Raw genomic sequence first — 18,160 nt, forward strand, 5'->3', positions numbered from 1 at the left:
AGGGGGAGAGAAAATGTGTTGGTGACTAGTCTTGTGTAGCCCAGGCTTCATAAGCTGTGAAAAAGTTAAAAGAAGAAAGAGTAAAAGTCCGCTATTGCTTTGTATGAATGTGTGAGAGAGCGATAGCTGGCATTTATGGGGTTAACTGTGTCGGAGAGAGGAGAGAGACGTGCGTCATGACGTCACGGTGCAGCGGCGTTGCAGGTACGCAAAAACTCTGTGTGGGAGAGGAGAGAACGCACCGTTCGGTTGCACGAGGAACGCTCTGATTGGAAAATATCTAGAAGTAGTTAAAAAACACCGCGAGCTGAATCAACAGTCCACGGTTGATGTTGCCCGCTCTGCGGTGAGTTTAATGTGTCTTTTGAATGTGGGGAGCGTCGAGTAGAGGTGTGTGTGCGTCAGTGCTAAATTGATACCTTGTGCGTTAGCCGCTAGTGTAGCGACCAAGGCGAATGAGCATTGAACTTGAGCTAACGCACGAGTTAGCTGCTAACAACGTGGGGTAATTCTAAATGTTAAGCTATTGTGTGCATTGTATGGAAGGAGAGAAAAAGGGGGATAACACCTTGTTTCATTATTTAATTCGGACAATTGATGCTAAAAGGCTATTTTGAGTTATTTGAGTTTTTTATTTCATTCACTGGTAAAGTGAGACCTATGTGAATAATATATTTTTGTTAATTGATTTAAATTAATATATAGGTCATATTTATGTTATTATTTATTTTAACTGAGAAACAATGGCCTGTTGTAATTTACTGATATGTATGAATGTGGCCTGTTCTACAGGTCAGGTTTTTGTGAAGGATTTGAATTGGTGACGCTCGATGTCGAGGGGACATCAGCGACACCGGTAGTCGACGATAGATAGGAGACCAGCACTGGATAGCCACCAGGCGGCTTCCAGACATCCGCTGGAGATAACCAGATGGCGAGCCGGAACTAAGGAACAGAGTCAACTGAACTACCTCCCAAACCTGCGGTGTGGTAGGAAACACAAAGATCAAAGGGCCCCAACGATACAAACTGAGCTCATATCAAGGAAGAGAAGACCATAAAGACATTTCTTTATATTTCTATTTTATTTTGCGCGCATTTTATTATTTTCCATGTTGAAAATTGTTGTTAACAATACAGTTTTGAAACCATATTTTGTGTGAGTGTGGTCAATGTTGATGTTCCATTCTGGGCTCCATGAGCGTTAACCTAGAATCCTGGTAACTGGTCCAACTGTGAATTGAAACCGAAACCCAAATAGACCTGTAACCTCATAAGGCAAAGAGGGGTTACACTTGTCTCTAATAATGTTCTGGGGGGAGAGGGACTTGGAGGACTGAGTGTGGCTCACCAGGACTCCCCCTTTACCTGATGAACCCCCTCTTTTGGCCGGTGGGAACAGATGGAGAGAGTGTGACCGGGCTGACCACAGTACAGGCACAGCCGTTCCCGAAAACGTCGCTCCCTCTCAATGGCCGTGAGCCGGGCCCTCCCGACCTGCATGGGCTCCTCAGTGGAATCCCGGGAAGAGGAGCTGAGTGCAGGATATGTCGGAGGTGGATTGACTGAGGTACGGGGGAGTGAAGCTGGGGCCTGCTGACGTCCTGCTCGCTCACGCCTTCTCTCCCTAAGGCGGTTATCTAACCTAATGGCTAAAGAAATCAAATCGTCCAGGGATTCTGAGTCATTTTTAGCTGCCAACTCATCTTTGATATTATCCCCTAAGCCATGAGAAAATACGCTCTGTAGCGCAAGCGAATCCCATCCGCTCTCCGCAGCGAGAATGCGGAATTCAATGGCGTAATCCGCCACTGAGCGTGTCCCCTGTCGGAGCGAAAGCAAGCGATTGGCTGCCTCCTTGCCCCGAACTGGGTGGTCAAAGACCTTTTTCATTTCAGCTTGAAACTGGTCAAATGAGAAATTAAATCGTGAGTCTCATTCCCACAGCGCAGCCCGGCCCGAGAGGAGACTCACAACAAAAGCTATTTTAACACGGTCACTATCATAACTACGGGGCTGATGATCAAAAACAAGTGAGCACTGGAGCAGGAAACGCCGACAAGACCCCAACTCACCAGAGTATCGTTCAGGTGTTGGCATGTGGGGATCATGGGTGGGAGCCACAGGAGGGTCGGAAGGCGTTGGGGTGGAGGATTCCTGCGAGGAAGATGCGGAGGAGAAGTTGAGGCGCTCCTGAAGCTGTGTGAGCAAGGTCCCAACGGAGTTCACAAGTCCCTGGAGGGTCTGGTCGTGTTGTCCTATCAGGCTCCCTTGCTTCGCAATGGCGTGGCGGAGTTCGTTTGTCTCCGCGGGGTCCATGGTTTAATGGCCAGTTCGTTCTGTTACGATACGCGACGGGTGGACCCCAGAGCGGAGGCAAAACACAGAGCACTGAGGTGGTGCGTTCAATGATGTTTATTTAACGTGGGACAAAGGTGGATAGACGGGGTGCTGATGGCTCCGGGAGTTCTTCAGCGCAGGGAAGTGGCAGGAGGGCAGGACGAGGGAGTGCTGATGGCTCCGGGAGTTCTTCAGCAGGAATGGAGAAGCAGGTGAGCAGGATGACGGGGTAGCTGATGGCTCCGGGAGTTCGTCAGCGGGAAGGAGAATCAGGTGAGCAGGATGACGGGGTAACTGGAGGACAGGAGAACAGACACGAGGATTAGCTGGGAGAATAATCACAGGAGGATAGGACTATGAGCCGAGAACGAGAAACTACCACTGTAGTGACAAGGACGAACTGGCGATGACTCCGTGCTCAGCCAGGGCAGATATAGGGAGCAGTTGATGAGTTCAGGTGCGCCTGGTGAGCGGGGTCATCTAGTGAGACGAGCAGCACCTGCGGGAAAAAGGAGAGGAGAGAGGACGAGGAGCACAGAGAACTGTGACACAATTTGGCTAAACAATTTGCAGTGCTGCTTTTATTATCCATCATGCTTAAAAGATGTGGAAAGACTGCTCTCAGAAATTTAAGTCCCATTAGTCGTCGATATTTGCCTTTTTTTAAGTGAGGAGTTCTGAGTGTGCTTGTTGTTAAGGAGTTCGAGTAAATTTCTGGGAGCAGTATTTGACATCTTCTCAGCATGAAACAAATGCTGAGGGTGGGTAAACTTGCCTGAGCTGACTAGCAACAAAAAACACATAAGGTGTGTGAAGTCAGTCAAATCAGTTACTGTCTGTGCTGTTTATGTTGTGCAACGCTTTTCATAATAGTTTGCATAATTATGTCCTCTGCTTGTCTATTTGTTTCTTGCTCTGTTAGGATGTAAATGAGAATGGACTATACAGTCAAACTGCAGTGGGAATCCTCTGCATGGATGAGGAAAATTCAACTCAACTCAACCCATCCAAAGTAGGGATCATCTTGGAAGGGAGTGTGTTGATGGACAACCTGGCAAACCTACCGCAGGCCTTCTGCCTTCTTTTTGGACAAATTTATGCCCTGCACCTCGATAACCCGAAGTATATGAAAAACGCTTACATATTTGTTCAGCAGGTAATGCTCGACCTTGGAGCTGAGACCAAAAATCCAAACTTAAAAAAATCAGCTTACATTGTGAAACGTTTTTTTTGTGCTACGTAAATGTAATGCAGATATAAATGTTTAAAGTTTGCACATGTAGGAATACATGTTGGCAGTTTTGCACAGTTTTGTGGCATTTTGTACAGTTTTATGGCATTTTTCAGTTTTATGGCATTTTGCACAGTGTTGGGGCATTAGCACTGTTTTGATGGTATTTGCACTATTTTCGGTGCTTGTTTTTTTATATTTGCACTCTAACCCGCTGGCGTGAGAATTTGTCCATAAATCGAAGTACTTTTATATGCTAATTTATGCTAAGGCTGTAGTTGTACTTCTTTTTGCGGTGCCCCTGCGTGCGCACTGAACACGTCTCACGAAATCAGATGCTTCGCGATCATCTAGAGTCGTCATTCCCACATGTTACATAATGAAACGGCCCCACATCGCTCCGCCTGAGTTGGTCCGGGAAGTGGTGCTGATGGGAGCCTGGCGGAGGTGGCACTCACCGGGTTAAGGACTCCGTGTGAAGCGGCGCGCAGGCATTTAATTTTTTATTCAAGTTAAACAAATTTTAAAAGAAAAAAAAAAATGTCACTTTAACCTAACAAAACTAAGTAGAGTAATTAGGAAGAGTATTTGATATTACAAATGATTTAAAGCTAAATCTACTCATTTTTTCAATGCACACAACTTAACATTTTCAGGCCTATTTACACTAATATTTTAAGTATATAAAACTACTGGATACAACTGTTTTTAAATTAAGTCAATTTGGCATTTAGTGCATTGAACTTAAAGTTACATTTCTAGCCTTTAAAGCTTTTAAGTTAAATCAACTCAAGTTTATATTTTCCGTTACTATAATTTTTTAGGGCAACCTATTTCCTCAAATTTTCTAAGTAAACTCTACTTATCCAGGCTTACAGTGTAAGGTTAAGGTCCATCAGTGTCAGATCGCACCATCCGTCGCTGTTTGAGCCAAAGTGGACTTCATGAAAGGATGACACCACTGTTCAGAGCAAATTATAAAAAGCAAGACTGGAATTTGCCAAAATGAATATTGACAAGCCACAAATGTTCTGGGAGAAAGTCCTTTGGACAGATGAGACAAAACTGGAGCTTTTTGGTAAGTCACATCAGATCTATGTTCACAAACGCAAAAATGAAGCATACAGAGAAAAGAACACTGTACCTACTGTGAAACATGGAGGCTCGGCTATGTTCTGGGGCTGCTTTGCTGCATCTGGCACAGGGTGTCTTGAATATGTGCAGGGTACAAGGAAATCTCAAAACTATCAAGGCATTCTGGAGCGAAATGTGCTGCCCAGTGTAAGAAAGCTTGGTCTCAGTCGCAGGTCATGGGTTCTTCAAGAGGATAATGACCCAAAACACACAGCTAAAAAATCCCAAGAATGGCTAAGAGCAAAACATTGGACTATTCTGAAGTGGCCTTCTATTAGCCCTGATATGAATCCTATTGAACATCTGTGTACGGAGCTGAAACAGGCTGTCTGGAGAAGACACCCTTCAAACCTGAGACAGCTGGAGCAGTTTGCTCACGAGGAGTATGCCAAAATACCTGTTGACAGGTGCAGAAGTCTCATTGAGAGTTAAAGAAATCGCTTGATTGCAGTGATTGCCTCAGAAGGTTGTGCAACAAAATATTAATTTAAGGGTACCATCATTTTTGTCCAGGCCATTTTAATTAGTTAGTTTTTTTAATGATTCTGTTGAACCACAATTTATAGCTGTCTTCTCTGTTTGCTGGAAGGATCTTGAAAATCTTCACTGACAGACCTGGAGATTACATGAGGTTTATGTGCTATTTAGTATTAGCATTAGCATATAGAAACTAAACCACACAAGTATCCAAATGTCGTATATCTGTTTTCAAAGCTATGAAACAAATTCAGACAACACAAATCCAGCTGTATTATTATGTATTTGGGATAAAATTACAACCTCTAGATGACAGAATATACTTCAGATTAATGATTAATTTTAACAGAGAATAAATACTAACTTGCACAATGACGTACTGTAAATCTTTAAATGTTACGATCTTTTACATAGTTGGTTGTAATACTGAAAAAAATTGTTTTGTGTTTGAGATAAGTACTTAAATAAATCGTCTTTAAACTGATACCATATCCATAGTTGTCGCAAGGATTTCTGTGTCCACCCAACTACAAAGTTATTTGTTTCAGTGGCAGATAAATTAATCGGAAAAGACTACATGGAATGAAATATGTGGCCGAAATTATGAATATTTTCCTTTTTGTCTCCTTGATTCAATTAATTTTTTGGACTGCTGTTTAAACCATCACACCAGGCATCAGTCACTATCTGACATCAATTGTGTTTAATTAGTTATAACAAAATGTTGGAGGAGATACCTGTCCTTACTCTGTGTGCTAACATGTCAATTTGCTCTTTCACATGTCACACGGAGTGATGAATTGTACCTGACAAATTAATTTGATAAATTATAATTACGGTATGCTTTGCGTGGAAAATCTTACTTACATTTGTATAATCATTCAATGACTTGGCAGCAGCACTAGTGTAATGTAAATTATTTGAATACATCCCAATCTAGTGTATAAGGAAAGACGAATGACTCTGTAATGGCTACATTACCCTTCAACTACAATTGTCCCCCTTAAATCTATTTGTTTTGACCTCTTAACTGGGGAGTGGAAAACCAGCTAATGCAGCCAGTGGAAGTACAAATAATGCTATGTAGTTAACAAAAACACAGTCCCTTTCTCATTAGTCAATGCCTCTCGCTCAAGTAATGGCCCAATTAAGGGAAACTAACCTCAGTCCTCTTTAGGTGTGTCACAAATTGATTATCTCACCATAAGCAGTCAGTCCAGTGCTCGCAGAGCACAGATAACAAAGATAGTGTTTGTGCACATGTTGAAAGTCTGAATGGGGCTAATAAGCGACTGTTCTAACACGTACTTAGGCTTTACAGAGCTAATGCAAAAGGTTGGATGGTTAGGAAAGAGACATGAGGAGGGGGTCAGGCTGAAAAGGAGGAACATCATGGCTCTGTGATTTGCTTGTTCTGAAGCTTTTTTCCAGTTTCTGCACATTTAACCCTGTCCTCCTTTTTTTCCCCTCCGAACACACAAATTCTTATGCATCATTCTATGCAACAGCTTTTCACTCAAGACAAATGTTTCTGGATAATATGTCCCGAACGAAATAACTTTTCTATCGATCAGTAAACTGTTAAGTGATATTCAACATTCAGTTCAGCTTCATAGTGTCATGGTTATGACTCCGGACTTTTTATTCTCGCTTCTTTATGGAAGAGTTTTTTCAGTTTTGATTATGACCTCCTTGTGTTTCGTGTCTATTCCTGTGTTTCATGATGTAAATGTTTGTTTTTAATTTATATAGCGCTTTTCTAGTCTTGATGACCACTCAAAGCGCTTTACACTACAGTTTTACATTCACACACACACACACATTCATTCATTCATTCATTCAGTCAGTCATTCAGTCAGTCATTCAGTCAGTCATTCAGTCAGTCATTCAGTCAGTCATTCAGTCAGTGCATCTAATCGCAGCACTTTGTTATTATATGGGGGGCCATTCAGGGTTCAGCATCTTGCCCAAGGACACTTCGGCATGCAGATGGGTCACACTGGGGAACGATCCGCCGACCTTCAGGTTGGAGGACGACCACTCTACCCCTCAGCCACATGTCTCACTCCGTTTCTTTCTGTGTTTAGATTTGTTTTCTCCATGCGTTCTGTTTCCTGTTTTATTTTGTAGTTTCTGATCCTTTTGTTTTGTATCTCCACCTCCTGTCTTTATCCTGTTTCCCGGCCTTGTGATTGTCTGCACCAGTCCTCATGTGTTCCACCTGTGTTCAATTGCCCCTGCCTTCCATTACATGTTTTTTTTATTAGCTGACGCTTTTATCCAAAGCGACTAACCATAAGTGCATTCAACCCCGAGGGTACAAACCCAGAACAACAAGAATCAAGAAAGTACAATTTCTTCAAAAACAAAGTGAAAACTACAAAGTGCTATAAGTAAATGCCATTTAAGTGCTACTGAATTGTTAGTTTCAAAATTTAATTTGATTTATTTGTATGTTTTAGTTTGCGGCGGAAGATGTGTAAACCTTCTGATGTCTGGATGTCAATGGGGAGCTCATTCCACCATTTACAGTGCCTTGCATAAGTATTCACCCCCCTTGGACTTTTTCCCATTATGTACTGTTACTAACTGGAATTCAAATAGACTTAAATAAACTTTTTCCCGTTTGATCAACAAAACATGCATAGTACTTTGGAGGTGCAAAATAAATTTTATTGTGACACAAACAATAATGAGAGCAAAAAAGTTGACATCTGTTGGGTGCATAAGTATTCACCCCCCTGTGTCAATACTTGGTAGAACCCCCTTTCGCTGCAATTACAGCTGCAAGTCTTTTGGGGTATGTCTCTACCAGCTTTGCACATCTAGAGATGGATAGGTTTGTCCATTCTTCTTGGCAAAAAAGATGAAGCTCAGTCAGATTGGATGGAGACCGTCTGTGAACCGCAATCTTCAAGTCTTGCCATAGATTCTCTATTGGATTGAGGTCTGGGCTTTGACTGGGCCATTTTAAGACATTAACATTCTTTAATCCAAACCATTCCTTTGTAGCTCTGGCTGTATGTTTAGGGTCATTGTCCTGCTGGAAGATGAACCTCCGCCCCAGTCTCAAGTCTTTTGCAGACTGCATCAGATTTTCTTCAAGGATTTCCCTGTATTTGGCTCCATCCATCTTTCCCTCTATTCTGACCAGTTTCCCTGTACCTGCTGAAGAGAAGCATCCCCACAGCATGATGCTACCACCACCATGTTTCCCTGTTGGGATGGTGTGCTCAGGGTGATGGGCAGTGTTGGGTTTTCGCCACACATAGCGTTTTGCATTGAGGCCAAAAAGTTCAATTTTGGTCTCATCTGACCAGAGCACCTTCTTCCACATGTTTGCTGTGTCTCCCACATGGCTTCTGGCAAACTCCAAACGGGATTTTTTATGGATCCCTTTCAACAATGGCTTTCTTCTTTCCACTCTTCCATAAAGGCCAGATTTGTGGAGTAGACGACTAATAGTTGTCCTGTGGACAGATTCTCCCACCTCAGCTGTGGATCTCTGCAACTCCTCCAGAGTAACCATGGGCCTCCTGGTTGCTTCTCTGATTAATTTTCTCCCTGTCCGACTCTTCAGTTTGGGTGGACGGCCTCCTCTTGGTAGGTTTGCGGTTGTGCCATATTCTTTCCATTTTCTTATGATGGATTTTATGGTGCTCAGAGAGATGTTCAAAACTCTGGATATTTTTTTATAACCTAACCCTGCTTCATATTTCTCCACAACTTTATCCCTGACCTGTTTGGTGAGCTCCTTGGTCTTCATGATGCTGTTTGTTCAGTAATGATCTCCAACAAACTCTGAGTCCGTCACAGAACAGGTGTATTTATACTGAGATTAAATTGCAGACAGGTGGACCCTATTTACTAATTATGTGACTTGCAAATGTGACTTGTGAATGCAATTGGTCGCACCAGATCTTTGTTAGGGGTTTCACAGTAAAGGGGGTGAATACATATGCACTCAACACTTTTCAGATTTTTATTTGTAAATAATTGTGAAATCCATGTAATATTTCCCCCCACTTCCAAATGATGCACTATTTTGTGTTGGTCCATTACATAAACTCACGATGAAATAAATTTTAATCTGTGGTTATACCATGACAAAATGTAGAAAAGTCCAAAGGGGGTGAATACTTATGCAAGGCACTGTAGGTCCCTGTGTATATAGTCTCTGTGCTTCCCTTTGCTTGTCACTCCACTGCGTCATCTCCATCTCTCATGAGTTCCTAGTGTTTCCCCACACAGTAAAATTACAAGAGTAAAATTTACTCAAATTGAAGAAATTTTTGCTCTATTTTGGATAACATTTGGTCCCTCTCTAAAAAGAGTTAAGTTAACTCTTTCGATAGAGTTGTTTAATCGGAGTAATTTCTCTTCAATTTAGAGTGAAAATTCTACTCTTTAATGGTATAATTCACTCTATATAGAGACAATTTCAATTGACTCTCACTCTATTTTTACTCCTACTAGAGGAACTACAAATTTGCTCCACAGAAATTTACTCCCTTAAAAAGAGTTAACATTCCTCAATTTTGAGTAATTGTTTCTCCGTAAGGAGTCCATTTTAGAAATTGCACAATTCAATATTAAGCTCGTACAATCGTTAAAAATGTCAAAAGATCAATTATTCCACATGTCCTTTTATTTGGCACCAAATATTTGCTCTCAATCGAAAATTCTCATTCCATTTGTGCACATGCACACTGTTGACATTAGAGCTGCAACGATTAATCGACAAATCGATTATTAAAATAATCGCCAACTATTTTGATAATCGATTAATCGTTTCGAGTAATTTTTTAATAACAAATGTCCAAATTCTCTGATTTCAGCTTCTCAAATGTGAATATTTTCTGGTCTCTTTAATCCTATTATGACAGTCAATTGAAATATCTGTGTCTTTTGGACATAACAATACATTTGAGGACGTCAACATGGGCTTTGGAAAATGTATTAACATTTTCTGACATTTTACGGACCAAAACACTAATCGATTAGTAATCGAGAAAATAATCGACAGATTAATCGATTATCAAGATAATCGTTAGTTGCAGCCCTAGTTGACATCATTCTAAACAAAAAGCATTACATGAAAAAATAAGGGATTATAAACAAATCTGAATCAAGACCACATGACATTAGAATATCAAAAGACTTGTGGTGCAAAAGGTCTTTAAATTCCAAAACAATGGGTGCTTCTGCGGTGTGCATAACCTTGAAAGCATGGACATGTTCCTCTAAATAAAGAGTTTTCATAGCAGTTGTTACAAAAAGAACACACTCATCTCTTACAACAATATTCTGGATTATATGAAACACAGGCATCTCATTCTCCACTCTTATGCAAACAGCCAGCCCAGGCCGATACAAATTCCCAAAACTCTTTATCCATTTTACATTGTAGATCTTTGTCCAAACGGGAACATTGAGCTTAACAGCGATCTCTGTGTAGGATTCTAGTCTATTCAAGGGGACCATTTTGCCAGGGCCTAATTTCAATTCATTTGGATTAAATGTTTGCCACAAATATGCCACATGACATTGGTGTTTTTTGGCCAATGTTTTTGTAATGTTTTTAAAACTTTTTATTTGTCTTTTGAAGTAACTGTGTTTTCCTTCGTAGCGCATGCACCAGCTATGTATCAAAGGGCCAAGTTTCTGCATCGACGTTGGGTAGTGGATTAAGAAATGATGTTTGGGCAGTAATTTCTTGTGGGGATATAAATACTTGAATAGACTGTGGTGTTCAGAAATCAGATGCTTCAAATATATAGTTATGCCACTCGATATGGCTGGAGACAAAACTATGCTGACTATTTGAAGCAGTAAAATGAATAGATACCAGTTTTGGTCACTTGAACAAACAAGATCCCCGAATATGATCGGGAGGTGGCGCAGCAAACACCAGCTTTGTGTCGCATTAAGGCTTAAGTCATTAGAACCCTCAACTAAATTAACACCTGGAGGTTTGTTGCACTGTTCCAAGCGACCATAATTGAAACTCTGAATTCGTCTGTGTATTTCTGCCGGTGTTGTGTAATTGTTACCCAAGTGTTGCAGAAGGAGCTTCATCTCAAATTGGGCAACCCCTTCAAATATGTCGTGCATGATATCAACTGAAAAATTTGTCGCCGTATGAAAATATTGCAAGGAATTTAAAAGGCACGACTTTTTCACGCCCATAACATAAGGAAGATGAGGGTTACTCTTGATAACTTCACAATGTTCTGCGTGAAGTTCTTTGGTTCGAAGTGAGATCTTACTGCTATCTTCACTGAACTCCGTTGGAAAATCTTCCTTCTCCAGTATGCAAAAACGACAACAATAACGAGCACTGAACGATTCTACAAAACCAAATAAAGAATGGATACCAAGGTTGTCTCCTGTAACTTGAATGATGGTTCCGTAAACAGCATGATCAAAATGGGGAATCTGAACTCCTTCAGTTTCAAGACGAGATATATCCTTGACCAGTGGCTCAAGGATCTTATCAAATCCATAAGTTTTGATGTCTTGTGCGTGAAATAACAAAACCAAATGGATGCCAAGTAAATTTGAGTTATATTTTGGAGAAATATTTCTCAACGTAAAATAGATGGCTCCTAACTTGTGTATTCCACGCTTGGACCCAAGGGGGTTTGAACACTCAAACTCATCAAAAAAGAGCTGGATCTGAAACGCATGCTTTTGCTTCAAGAAAAGGGGATGACTTTTAAAGAATTCTCCATCCTGTATATCGTAGAGAAACGTTTCTTTCTTTTCCCAATCTCTATTTAAAAAGTCATTGATATTAGGATGCTTACAAATGAACCGCAACGTCTCAAGAATGGGAATATATGTAAACTTATCTCGGACAACAACTTGAGAAAATGACCCAGTTGTCGTATTACGTCTGGTAGCAAACCTTGTCCCAAGGACATATTCGACTGGATCAATTTTCCCCCATTGCTCAGAAAAGTACTGCATTCTCTTGCTTTCAGAGTTAAATGCCAAGAATGGATTTTCAATTTTTTGGAATGACTGATCAATTTGAGATTCCACAACACTTTTCATTGGTTCCTGTAAAGATAAACCGTTTTTCACTGACACTAGAGTTTCGTTTTGTATGTCATCAATAACCTCACCAACAGAGTTGACAACATTATTAATGGTGGTCTATGCTACCCCAGCAACTTTCAGTTCTGCAACAATTGTCGCACAACTTTTCACTATATTTTTTTGAAGGAGTTCAGATTCACAAGCTACATTTTCATGTGGTAAAAGGTCTACATCCCCAACGGAAACGGCACTGGCTGAAGATGAACTTTCATTAACACTTGAACTGTCACGCAAAGAACACCTAGTGAGATGCTTTCGTAATCCAGAAAAACTATTATATACATGTGCACAATCCCTTTGAGCACATTTTAACCTGAGAGTTTTTCCGGGACAAAGACCATGAACCAACTTAAAGTGCTTAATCAAGGCATTGACATTGGCATGACATCTTGCACAAATGAAGCAGATCATAGGAGTTTACTTCAGCATCCTGGCCCTCAACTCTGCAACTCTAGGATTTACCTTGGTGTTTTCCACATCTATGTCATAGACAGTGGTTTGCAGAAAGGTGTACACATTGGTCAATTCCTGACAGTATCTTGTGCCAAAGACGAAATGTGCTTTGAAAAGTTCATCAACACAAGCCAGTGCAGTTGAGGTCTTACAGGGTAGAGCATGTTTGTCGATCACGATGTAGTAAGACTCGATCATGCTCTTCTTGGCACCAACAGCAAGTAGGTATGGCTGGAGACTCCCAGAGATGTTGTCTAGGTGTCCTTGGATGCTGGTCCCAATCTGTGGTTGAATAAGGAGGCATGGTCATTCATTATGTTTTGGATTCTTACAAAGTTACAACAAGAGTAAAAAGAAGAGGGCACACTAAGCATAACACTTATTAGCGCATACGCTGTAAAACACTCTGAAGACAACGTCGAAACACGTAAATGCAAATAAGGTCAGTGTTATGCAACGTGTGTGGCCACCTTTTGTTAGTTATTTAAGCGTTACCCAATGGCCCAGCACTATTAGCATAATAAAAGAGGAAGTATTTTCCAGCCCTTTGTGTTCCACACAAAGCTCACCTTGATGAATTTTACAAGACTATCGCATGCTTGTCTGGCTGAGATTTTCCCTGGTCTTTTTCGGCCTTGGCTTGAAGGTGGCAGAAGGTGAACCAGCAACAGCATTGATGACATGTCACTGTCCCAGCCTGGGGAAAATATAACAAAAACAGAACAGTTAAGCATTTCATATTGATTCAGATTTAAAGACAGAGCTGCAGACGGATTATCCATAACCAATAAAGCCTGCAAAAGGATCGATGACATGAGTTTTGAGTAGGAAACTATAAAAACAACTTTGTGCAGTTCAATTACTGTATTCCCAATGATTTCACATGTGAATGACAGGAGCCACTTCCGTTTCTCAAGGCAACAGGTTGATATGTACATATAACTCCAGTAACTTTGTGAGTGGCAAAATGTGCCTTAATGCACAATAAAATGGTTATCCCCATTCCATCTAGAATAGTCGAAGGAGAAAACATTACCATCATCTACTTCAGTGGCTTCAGCATTTTGGATGAGGTCTTGTACATCTCCAGTCAGTGTAAGTCCACGACACTGAGTAACAACCTTTGCTTGAAAGTTGGTGGTCCACTTTCCAACATCTTTGCAGAGGTTGCGTCACCAAAAAGACTCCTGAAATCTTGATCAATCTACAAGACATGGCAAAGACATTTAGTGTAAGTCCCACAGTAGATGATCAAAGTAGCTACAGAGATCATTTCTGAAGTCTGATCAGGTTCGGCAGATAGCAAAACATGTAAAAGTAAAGAAAGATAAATTTACATTCTGTCTGACAAAACAAACAATAACAAATTACACAAAACGTTACTTTGTAGTTCTTGTTTTTTTAAAAACAGTATTACTCACCAAACCTGGAATGTCCAAGAAATGAGGAAAAACAGATAGGATGTCGGCTGAGTTCTCAGGATCGTGCAGCAACTTCTGACGATAGGCCAGGGTTAGCCTCATTTTCTCCTTCACTACAACTTCATCTGTAGAATGCTTCATCAGGGCAATTGCTTCTTGACACTGCTGTTCGTCCCACTGGATGTCTTCTTTCAATGGATCCCTGTGTGAAGTTGGCCCACCTAAAGGTTTGGGACAACATGCCAGTTTAATACTCAAAAGAAAACCTAGACCAAATAAACGAGTGGTCAAGTTCCAAATTAATCACTGACCTGTTTGAAGTTGTCGTGGCCGTTTCATTCGCCCCTCGGACACCTCTTTCTGCAGAGTTTTGATTCTCCAAGCCAAATACCCACTTCCATCTTCAGCATTATAAAAATGTTCCTTTGAAAATAAGGGGAAACACATGTAAATACAAATATACATTTTCACCCATAAATACGTGACTGATTTGAAACCATTTCACCAGAAAAGCAGGAGTAACTTACATAGCCAAGCTTGCTCCGGGGGTCAGCCAAGTAAAGAAAAAGGCAGATGATTCCTTTGGCGTATTCCTCCTTCAATCTCCTAGGGGGGCTTGTGCTATACACACAAATCAAATTACCATCCTGTCCAAAATACAACTAAGATTCATTTAATATCAGTCTTGTGAGTTTATGAAAAAAAACTTACCCATGCTCATTTGTCAGATGTGCAACTAGTATCTTCACTAGGTCACGTCTTCTGACATCTGACAATGTTTTTGTGCGAGCATACTCATGTGTGATCTTATCACCTCCAGGGCTACTCTTGAGGATGTCCTCAATCATCTTGGGAGAGGTGATTGACAATTGACAGTACACAGAGAACACACAGAGTACACAGATTAACAAGAGCATATATATGGTTGCAACAAAGTTACAAAAAAGACATAAACAATCTATTGATCTTACTCGACCCAGACGGCGATCCTCTTCATGTTTTTTTTCTGAGGGATTTCTGATCACGATTGCTGTGTCATCAGATCCTGATGAAGGCTCACCATCGCCAAGTGTACCAGAACTGAAGGAAGCCTCACCATCCCCAATCGTGCTAGAACTGAAGGAATCTACAAAATAATGTTTCATGGGACACAAAATGTTTACAGCATGAGCTGCACAACTCAGACAAGGTTAAATGTGCACGGTATGTAATTGCGGAGATGTTTAAAAGACTTATATATAGAAGTTAAAAAGTAAAGTTATTTTACCATCAGCACTTGCTGTTGGGATCCCAATTTCTAAGACCCCAATATCCTGTTGTTTTAGAATGTATTCGAATGCCTCATCATCGATTTCGGTCCTGGTTTCATCATAGACTTTAATATCCAGGGTGGGTAGATCAAACTTCTTGGCAACTTTAAAAGACATTTAAGTCATATTAACACTGACCATACTATAGCCTACATAAGTAGTGGCAACACACAAAAACATGCATTGGTAACAATATTTTATAATAAAGGCTGCATATGCAATGTTTTCTCTTACCACTTTCCAAAAAGACTTCGAATTTAAAAGGTGATGTTAGGAAGAAGTACTTCTTTCTGTCCTTATATTTCACCCTAACAGTTGCCTCCATCCTAAAGGAACAGGAAAAAATAGTGGTTAGTTAGTTGGTTTGATTACTTGTCTTGAACTTATTAATATGAAAAACATATCAACAGTAACAGAGATTTGAGAAACTGCTGTCAGAAGAACGCAGGGGTGTGCACGTTTACAAAAATGTCTAACCGTGTCGTGTACACGGTTAATCGTGACGTCATTGTCCTCGTGCGCCCGCCGTCTTGTAGACGCGCGCGCACACACACACACACATACGCGTTCTATCGCCTGTAAACACACAGTTGATATGAACCACGATTGTTTGTATATACTATCTATGGTTTACACATCTCTTATAATAGGGCCATGGCACACACACACATATACACACACACACACACACACACACTCACACGTTCGCCCGTCATGTGTTTGCCTTCATTATCGCTCTTCATTAATTCCCTGATTAATTAAGCCTATCGCACATTTCTACATGTCCACGTTTATGCAGGTTGAACAGGTGTTTTAAAGTTCGGGCTACTTACGAGCGTAGTTCATATCAACCGGGTAACTTTAATCTTTAGGTTATCTTTCTTTCATCACTCTTCCGTGAGTCGAGCCCCAGCACGGCGCCTCCCTGTGTCAACAGTCAACCAATGTGTACTGGACACAAACCTACAAAAGACGATGTTCCATCTAGTCTACTTACCAAGTTTCCTAAGAGCACAAACGTAAATTGCACTGCATCGGTGTGGCGCACAACCTCTGTTTACTCTTTCCAGAGTTAAGGCCATGTGGTGCTAAATCATGCTAATCATGCTAACGAACCATTGATACACTACTATGGTAAACAAAATTCTCCGCAGTTGACAAATGTGTGCATTAACCAACAAAAGACAGTGTACTTATCAATTTTCCTAAGAACAAAAACGTGAATTGGTCAAATGACTGGCAAGCTAATGTGATACCTTAGCAGCATCTACTGTAGCAGCTGCATATAGCAATGCCTAGCGTAATTTATATAATATGTTTAAATCGCGCGGCTTCGTTGAGCTTGAATTTGGGATACTACAGATTTTAACTCATCCTCCCTCTGATTTAATTACCCGTGAACTTCCACTTTTAAAAAAGTTGCAACGCAACACAGCACGTCTTGCGACTGCCATGGTAATTAAGCCACACATTTGAAAATAACACAAACCAAACATTACATGCATCCTGTACGATGAGAACAAAACAAAACTTATGCGGTAAAAAAGACAGTTGATGTATTACTTACTTTGTTATTTTCCTAGCAGACTTTTCTCCAGACCGGTTGCAGGTGAAATGACCATCGGTGTAAGGTGTAATGGTGGACAAAATGAAACTTAACTGCGTTGCCCTCTGGGAGGAGTCAAAATTATGACTCCGTTATTCTGATCTAACTCTGCGTGTCTCTCAACTCTTTTTTCGTTCTTTCACCTCATATCAGAGCAAAAAATACTATTTTTGAGTAAAATAATTTTAACTCCGGAAATTTTACTCTTGTAATTTTACTGTGCAGTGTCCTCTATGTTTTTTCAGTTTAGACTTTTGATATCTACTTCTAGTTGTTTTTTCTGTTTAGTAGATTTTTTCCATTAAAAGGACTTTTTGTTGAATCGTCTCTGTCTCTGAATCTTGGGTCCACCTGCTCCTCACAAAACCCTGATACATAGTCCTGTCCCTTGATGAATGTGGTTACAATGTGGCTCATCTCTGTGGAGTTAGTAATTCTGCGGAACAACCTAATATTTTAAAACAAATATGTCCCTCCCTTCACTGCTCCTTCATAAGCCCTGCCCCCACATTCATGCATGCATATTGCCAAGGTGCACCACTGAATTCACAAGTTGTAATTAACTATATCATCATCCCCATCATTTACATTTACACATATTTCTAGCCTTAATGTCCTTTTGTGACTGACTGCTTCTTAACTATGGAAACAGTGAAAACACAGAGTTTCTCTGGTCTCAGCTGCTCAGAGATCAGCGCCTCAGCTTCTTGATCAGAGCAAAAGCTGCAGTTGGTTTCTACAGACCTTCAGTATCTATGTTCGCCTCCAGTCTGACCTGCTCTCACTTTTTATTTGAATATTTCGCCAACTAAGATATATATATTTAAGCTATTAGGCTGCAGCTATATGTTTTTACTTATTTAAAAATAGGGTACTTCTTATTTCATACATTTTCCACAAATATGGGGAGGACTCAAATAGCCCTACAAAGTTCTGTGTTTAATTTATCTCAAAGTAGGCCGACACTTGCCTGTGTATTTTGTTTGTTTGTTATTTTGTTGCTTATCTGTTTGAGTAGCTGGCTGAAAGCAAAGAAGTAGTAGACTTACCTTTTATTGGTAACCTAACTGTTACGGTTCATTGT

The 18,160-nt window shown here is 40.6% G+C and overlaps 2 long non-coding RNA genes across 2 annotated transcripts; both read right to left on the reverse strand.

Annotated features, from left to right (window-relative positions):
* Window positions 1-13,308: 13,308 nt before the first annotated feature.
* LOC128451159 (uncharacterized) lies at window positions 13,309-14,246 on the reverse strand. The gene is made up of 3 exons (XR_008340075.1): window positions 14,161-14,246; window positions 13,776-13,943; window positions 13,309-13,436 (listed from the first exon to the last, which is right to left on the reverse strand). It is a non-coding gene; the product is annotated as an uncharacterized LOC128451159 (long non-coding RNA).
* A 914-nt stretch (window positions 14,247-15,160) lies between these two features.
* On the reverse strand, window positions 15,161-17,094 carry LOC128451158 (uncharacterized). Its single transcript, XR_008340074.1, has 4 exons — window positions 17,038-17,094; window positions 15,705-15,796; window positions 15,428-15,574; window positions 15,161-15,286 (listed from the first exon to the last, which is right to left on the reverse strand). It is a non-coding gene; the product is annotated as an uncharacterized LOC128451158 (long non-coding RNA).
* Window positions 17,095-18,160: the final 1,066 nt, after the last annotated feature.

The sequence above is a fragment of the Pleuronectes platessa genome, chromosome 11, assembly GCF_947347685.1.
Source record: "Pleuronectes platessa chromosome 11, fPlePla1.1, whole genome shotgun sequence".
NCBI classification, from domain to species: domain Eukaryota; kingdom Metazoa; phylum Chordata; class Actinopteri; order Pleuronectiformes; family Pleuronectidae; genus Pleuronectes; species Pleuronectes platessa.